The sequence below is a fragment of the Canis lupus genome, chromosome 2 (assembly GCF_011100685.1).
Source record: "Canis lupus familiaris isolate Mischka breed German Shepherd chromosome 2, alternate assembly UU_Cfam_GSD_1.0, whole genome shotgun sequence".
Classification (NCBI taxonomy): domain Eukaryota; kingdom Metazoa; phylum Chordata; class Mammalia; order Carnivora; family Canidae; genus Canis; species Canis lupus.
This window is the reverse complement of record NC_049223.1, coordinates 23,598,467-23,606,041: the sequence shown is the minus strand read 5'-3', so window position 1 is coordinate 23,606,041 and position 7,575 is coordinate 23,598,467. Positions and strand designations below refer to the sequence as shown.

Genomic DNA, 7,575 nt, shown 5'->3' with positions numbered 1-7,575 from the left:
TCGGGCTCGGGCTGGGCGGGCGGACCCCGAGGGCGCCCCCTCTGCCTGCGGCGGCCCCGGCTGCGCGCCCCTCGCTCCTCCGCCGCGCCCCGGCCTCCCGGAGCTCAGGCAAGACGCGCAGCTCCCTTCACCCGCGGGGGAGCCCGGCGCCTCCTTAGTGGGTTCGGGGGTTCGCGTGCGCCCCAGGTCGGGGAGGGCGTGGGGGGCCGCGGCGCTTTTCGGCCGGGAGGTTGGCCTGCTGGGGGGTGAGAGGTGTCCGAGGTGCGTGTGTGACTCCGGGCGCAGGGGCTTGCGGGGTGCCCCGTGCCCCCGACACCTTCCCCGGGCGCGCGGCCCCTCCCCGGAGTCGGCGGAGACTCGTCGCCCGCGTCGCCGCCGCGGCCCTCGGGTCCCGGAGTCCGGGGAGCCTGTCCCGGAGCCACCTGTTCCACTCGCGTCCCGTGCAAGGTGACCCTGGATTTTCGTCCCCACCCCCGACCACGGCAGGTAGCCGGATCAGGTGGGAGTGCCCGGGACCCGCCGTGAGCGAGTCGGGGGCCGGGAGGGATGTAAAAGGGAGAAGAAACAGTGGCCCGTGCGATGCAGTTTAACAAAAGGCAATACAATAAATTCCAGTATTTCTCCAAGGCTTTGAAAGTTTCCCAGTATTGTTTTACGGAGTCTAAATTTAAGCATCGGACTTTTTTTTTTTTTTTTTTTAAACCGCAGGAACTAACCTCAGAAAATTCTTAACTCTTTGCCAGGCAGGATAGTTGGTATAGAGTACAAAACTTAGCAGTGAGTAAAGGAAAGTAATTTTTTTTGGTGCCTCTCCCCCTCCCGACCACCCTTCCAAAGAGAGTAAAACAAACGTTCAGATCTGTTGCAGGGAGAAAAGTCCTTCTGGCTCCAATTTTAATGGAGAACTTTTTTTTTTCTTTAAATCTGTATTTCTGAAAGATACAGAAACACCAAGCCAGGTGTCAGTGTAAACTTGAGAAAGATGCTCACGGGAGAAAGGTTTATTAAAGACACGTTTCTACCGTTTTTCTTTCTTTCTTCTTTCTTTCTTTCTTTCTTTCTTTCTTTCTTTCTTTCTTTCTTTCTTTCTTTCTTTCTTTCTTTCTTTCTTTCTTCACAGCATACTTGGGACCCATGCACTAAAAAGTTAGCCCTCAAATTCCATGCCTGAATGTTAGAGATTGTTTTTCTAGGTGGAGGAGGTATTTTCGTTCATGAGGCCAATGTGGAAATACAAACAAATGCCTTGTTTACTTGGGATTGGGTGGGAAGGACGGAAGTTGTCTAAAATCTCTCCTGCCAAACTTGACGGTGTATGTATGGAATCCAGTGCGTTTTCTTGCCCAGGCCAATAATAGGCACTTTTAAGTGACTGGATAGATTCCTTGGTAGCAGGGTTTCAAATGAGCTTTTCTTTGAAAATTTTGGACGCTGATCATCTAAAAGTAACACATTTTCTGTGTTACTCAAAATCAGAGCAACATTGGCTAGTAATCATTTCGAGAAGGTTGGGAAGATGAGACCTGCTCTTGAGAAGATGTGGGTGTGTCAGGCCCCGTGACGGCCCCCCTTGCCTACGTTAGTGCGGGCACGGAGCACTGGTTACTTCATGCAGGGGTTTTGGAGACTCCCCACCTTCACCATGCCGAGTACTGAGTTCATCTTTGGGCACACAGACGTATCTAGATAACAGCCATATGGCCCAAACTGATTAAAAGCAGATCAAGTGAGCTTTCAATGGGAGCTGAAGACACACCTGGCCCCGGTTCCAAAGTTCTCAGACACCTAAGGAGTCTGTGGTTGGCACCCTGTGTTGATTCTAAAGATCATCTCAAATAACTAACTACGCGAGGTAGAGTGGAGCCTTGAAGCCTAAAGGGAGCAAGGTGAAAGGTTCGGGTGGAGCCGAGCTAAGAACAGGGGAGCCTCTGGAAGAGAAGTTCAGGTGCCTCTTATCTACATGATTGTGGGACAGCCGCCAGGGGCACGGAGGCCACTCAGGGGTAGGTGCCAGGGAATCCTAGGAGCATCCCAGAACTTGAGCTCTTTGCTTTGCTCAAGGGCAGCATTGCATTTCAGTTTCCATCGGCTTCGTAGCTGCCTGCGTGCTCTCGGGAGAATGAGTCCGCCGCCCTGGCCCTGCTGCACCGCAGCTCGTCCGTCCCTCTTGAATCTTCGAGGGACTCTGCTGGCCCTTGCAGAGAAGCCTCTGTCCACAGAGGCTCTGGCACAGCCGGGTCAGTAGAGTGGAATCACTGCTGGTAGCCCCTGTCCGTGGAGAGCCAGCGAAAGGCTGTGCCTCTCAATGAATGCCCTTGTCCCCACCCCCCACCCCACCTCCTCCCAGGCTCGCAGCACCAGTATTGAAACCTATTTTAAGAAAGTAGGTGCTGGGTTTACAATCCATGCAGTCAGGATTGGCGGCAGAGGAATGTGGAGAGCAGAACATTCCACCTTGTTGGAGAGAGCTGTGATAGCGCCTTATGAATGCAGATCTTCAGGCTGGATATTTCTAAAGAGCTAGCAGTGCGAAGACTCGAATCTTTTTTAAAATCGGAGCAAAACATATATAACTTCAAAGTTGTCATTTTAAGTGGATAAGTCAGTGGCATTAAGTACACTCACATCCTATGTGGTAGAGAAGGCTTTAATTTTTTTTTTTTTCCTGTAGAGGTCCGCAGATACCCATTCCATGACCCTTACTAATTGAATTATTCTTCACTAACTTTGTGTCTGCTTAACAGGCCAGTAATTGAGAGAGGTACAGATGGTCCCCCACTTGATGATGTGTAGACTTTCCAGTGGTGCGAGAAAGTGATAGGCATTCAGTAGAAACTGTCCTGGGGATTTTGAAGTTGGATCTTGTCCTGGTTCAGTCCTCTCTCGATGTTGGGCAGTGAGCCAGAGCTTCCAGGCCGCCAGCGACCACAAGGGACCACCCGTCCCGACACCCATCCTGCACCCATCCCGCTGGATTAGAGGATTTTGCCCAACTGTAGGCTAATATGAGTGTTGTGGGTACATTTAAGGTAGGCTAGATAGGTTATGTGTATGAAATGCATTTTCAACCTAATATGGACTCATCGGGATGACACCCTATGAGATAAATCAAGGAAGATCTGTATATGGAAACATAACACTATCATGGGGGATTTGTCACTCTCTCCTTGTATTTTGAGCTAGAAAATATCCTGAGACACTGTGTATTGAAACTTTGTATGTGAATATGTAACAGTGCACAGCACGTTTGTAAATTTATATTGGTAGCTACACAGGGTCTAATAGGAATTGAACTTTTTACTATTACATACTTTCATCTATTTAATCTCTTTTGCCTGATGTAATATAGCCAGAAGCGGTCCTTTTCATTGTTGCTGTTGTGGATCTTGGCTTGATTTTTTTTTTTTTCCTATCACTTTTATTTTCTTTTAAGTCTTTACTGGGGTATAATTGACATTCAGTAAACTACACATATTTAAAGTGTTTTTTTTTTTAAAAAAAAAAAAAAAAGAAAAAGGACATTCACAATGTTGTGCAACCATCACCACTATCTGGTTCCAGAAGTTTTTCATCACCCTGAAGGGAAACCCCATTCCCATTAAGGAGTCACTCTCCATTTCCTCGACTCCAGCCTCCTACTCCAGCCTCTGGCAACCACTAATCTGCTTTCTTTCTCTATGGATTTCTCTGTTCTGGGTATTGCATATAAATGGAATCATACAGTATGGTGACTGGCTTCTTTCACTTAGCAGTGCTCTCAGGATTCATCTGGGGGTGCCTGGGCGGCCCAGTTGCTTGAGCCTCTGCCTTCAGCTCAGGTCATGACCTCGGATGGGGTGGGGGAAGGGGGGGCCTGCTTCTCCCTCTCCCTCTACTCCTCCCCGCTATTTGTGCTTTCTCTCTCTCTTTCTCTCAAATAAATAAAATCTTTTTTTTAAAGGATTCATCCATGTGATAGCATGCATCAGTATTTCATCGCTTTTTATTTATTTGTTTTAAAATACTTTATTTATTTGAGACAGAGAGAGAGCGAGAGAGAGCACAAGTGGGGGCAGGGGGGTGCAGACGCCCCTGAGCAGGAAGCCCAATGCGGGGCTCCATCCCAGGACCCTGAGATCATGACCTGAGCAGAAGGCAGACGCTTCACCCCACGGAGCCACAGCTCAGTCCCTTTTTTAAAGTCCCTGAATAATATTTCCTCAATAGACCACAATTTGCTTACCCATTTATCAGTTCATAGACATTTGTGTTGTTTCTACCTTTCGGCTGTTGTGAGTAGTGCTGCTATGAACATCCATGTACAAGTTTTTGTTTGAACACTTGTTTTAAATTTGGGGGTCTTAGGGAGGCACGGGTGGCTCAGTGGTTTGGTGCCTGCCTTCGGCCCAGAGCGTGATCCTGGAGACCCAGGATCGAGTCCCCCGTTGGGCTCCCTGCATGGAGCCTGCTTCTCCCTCTGCCTGTGTCTCTGCCTCTCTCTCTCTCTGTGTGTCTCTCATGAATAAATAAATAAAATCTTTGAAAAAACATAAAAAATAAAAAAATAAATTTGGGGGTCTATACCTAAGAGCAGAATTCCTGAGTAACACAGCAATGCTATATATAACCCACCAAGGAATCACCAGACTGTTTGCCAGAGCAGCTGCACTATTTTACATTCTCGCCAGCCATGTATAGAGGGTTCCAGCTTCTCCACATCCCGCCAACACTTGTTATTGTCTGTATGCATGTGTGTGTGCGTTTAAATTGCCATCCTAGTGGGCATGAAGTGGTATCTCACTGTGGTTTTGATTAGGGTTTCCCTCGTGACTAATCATGTTGAACATCGTTTCAAGTGCTTGTTAGCCACTTAGAGGGCTTCTTTGGAGAAATATCTATTCAAGCACTTGATTCTCTTCTGTGTTAGCTTTTATGTTGCCAAAATCCTGCATGGGAGTGAGAGTAGTTATTTTTATAGGGCTTGGTTTGTACGATGTTCCTTTTCAAACCTTCATTCTGTTGTTTTAGGGGTTTTTCCTCTGCTTTCTTTTTCAGGCTTCTGCTGCTCCTCCTAGGAGACTAATTGTCTGACTAGTGCTTTGAAATATTTAATATTCTTCCTATGTTAGTTATTGTTCCAAAGGCCTGGGTTGTTCCTTTGTTCATTCAGCAATATTTGTAGACTGGCCACCTGCATTGCACTTTTGCACTGAGCCAGTCATTGGGAATACAAACATACCAGTCCGTATATGCTTCTCTTTTTGATGTCTGCAGATACCTTTTTTTTTTTTTTTTAATTAACAGATTAGGAGAGCCTGGCATAAGGAAAAAGAGCAGCCCTCAGCTGGGAGGTGAGGGAGGCTGCCCCATGTTTCATTGGGTTCACCACTTTGTGTTTCTAGAACCTGGTTTCCTGGTCTGTGAAAGTTGCGGTAGGACTAAATGACTTCTAGGCCCCTCAGACCTTGAAACTGAAGATTACAAATTAAGGATTCACACGAGCTTTCTTTTACACACCGAAATCTGTGAGTGTACTTAAAATAGTTTGTGTTGCACAGTTTACTTACAAGAACTGTCTTGTGGGGAGAAAAATGATGCTTGTGCTCTTTTGCACTGGACTACCCAGCTGAGTTTGGTCGATTGCTTCCTTCCAAGCTGGTGCACTTGGGTTTTTTTCTGGAAAGATTCAGAGGATTTGAAGAGCTTTAGTGAGCATTTAAGTTCCTACCATGGTGGGCACAAAGGAATGTAGAGATGGGTAAGGTGTGGTCCTTGCCTTTGAAAAATTCATGGTCCCATGAAGGAGATAGAGTAAATGTTCATAGCAGAGGCCCATTGCTCTCTTTTGGGAGGAGAAGACAGAGATATTCTTTTCCTTCAGGACATCAGAACATGTAAGGGAGAATGTAACGTTGGAGCTGGGTCAACAGGGGGAAGATACTGGAAAATCAGAGTGGTACAATTGTGGCTGTGGTTTGAATGCTGAATTGCTTAGCCTTGTATCTGGGGGCATTAACCATGGAAGGCTTGTCGGTTGGGTTATGACAGCAGGTCTTGTGTTCTGGCTTTACTGTGAAGTAGACTTTTGTATACACAGGGAGTAGCTTGACATTGAACAAGATGTTCAGGGTTGAGGAAGGGAGGATAGAAATAGGAGATAAGATGGTGCAAGCAAGGGCATGGCATTGAAAATGTCAAATGTCAAAGAGATGGTGCAAGAAGAGTTTTAAAAAGCGTTATTCTAGGGGCACCTGGGTGGCTCAGGGTTGAGTGTCTGCCTTTGGCTCAGATCGTGATCCCAGGGTCCTGGGATAGAGTCCCTCATTGGGCTTCCCATGGGGAGCCCACTTCTCCCTCTGCCTATGTCTCTGACTCTCTCTGTGTCTCTCATGAATAAATAAAATAAAATATTTTTTTTAAAAGTTGGATGCTTAACAGACTGGGCCACTCAGGCGCCCCTCTTATTGTGATTTTAGAGGTGTCTTCTGGGGAAAAAACATTTCTGTATTAACATGTAGTAAAATCATACTTAAACCACAATTTCATTTTAAGGATTTTTTGTCCCCATGACTATTTATCAATTCTATTCCAGGAACATTAGGTTAGCCATATAAAATTACTGATATTCAGCTATTTTTGGCCTACACAAATAACAACTTCATATGATTCAATCTAATAATTGTGGGCTGCTTGTTAGACCCTTCCCTTTTCAACCATTGTTAGAACGTAGTCAGCAAACTGGAAAACTCACATAAAAACACAGTGCCTTTAAATACTGTGTTTCTTAGCTAATTCCCATTTTTCCAGGATGAAAGTCCTTACCGATGGTGTTGCCAGGAGGTGTCTAGGAAGAGTCTGGGGAGAAGAAGGCAGCCTCTCTATATACATCCACAGAAGGAGGGCTCCCAAAGGCCTTGGGAGATAGGGCTAAAGATCCAGTACAGTGGGTTGACCAGCAGGATGTCTTGTGTGAGCTTTGCTCCCCCTGACTTGGATCTAAATCTGTTCAACATGAGGTAAGATATATCAATCAGATCACTTCCAATCTAACCAGGTGTTATAAATGCCAATATTAGATGAACATACTCTCTACCTCACCTTTACTTTCGTTGTGAGGATCAAAGAAACAGCTTTTCTTTTGAGCTTCTCAGAAAGAAATCATATTATTTAATAATAAGGCATAATTATTAGTTCTAAGTAAAAAGTATGACATTTTGTCTCACTATTGTAGCATGCAGTGGGTGCTCTGGGAATATTTGCTGAATAAATTCAGAGAAAGCACACAAGCTTGTTTAACAAAAGCAAAAGTTGAGTGGAGATTTTCTTTTCTTTTTTTAATTTCCTAAAGAATCCAGAAATCCAGAAATATGCAATAAGCATATAGAATGTCAATTTTTTTTTTTGATGAGCTAAGAATTAAATTTGAGGTGTCCATCTTGGTATATATTTCACCAGATAGAACTAGATTTTGCTCCTGTCAGTGCTTTTCTGTTTGCTTCCTCGTGTTGCAGGGGTCATTCCATTTTATAACAAGGAACTCACCTGGAATCTAGTCAAGGTTATTTTCAGGTGAGGTTTCACTTTAGGGAAATCCAA

The 7,575-nt window shown here is 45.4% G+C and overlaps 1 protein-coding gene across 4 annotated transcripts in view; it reads left to right on the top strand.

Annotated features, from left to right (window-relative positions):
- PROSER2 (proline and serine rich 2) overlaps positions 1-7,575 on the top strand; it is a 40,240-nt gene that overhangs the window by 356 nt on the left and 32,309 nt on the right. Inside the window, exon 2 of one of the 4 annotated variants that reach the window (XM_038530134.1) lies at positions 6,787-6,995. The exons of the other annotated variants lie outside the window; for them this stretch is intronic. The gene's annotated coding sequence lies outside the window, so the exon portion shown is untranslated. The remainder of the gene's footprint in view (positions 1-6,786; positions 6,996-7,575) is intronic. 4 annotated transcript variants of the gene reach the window in all.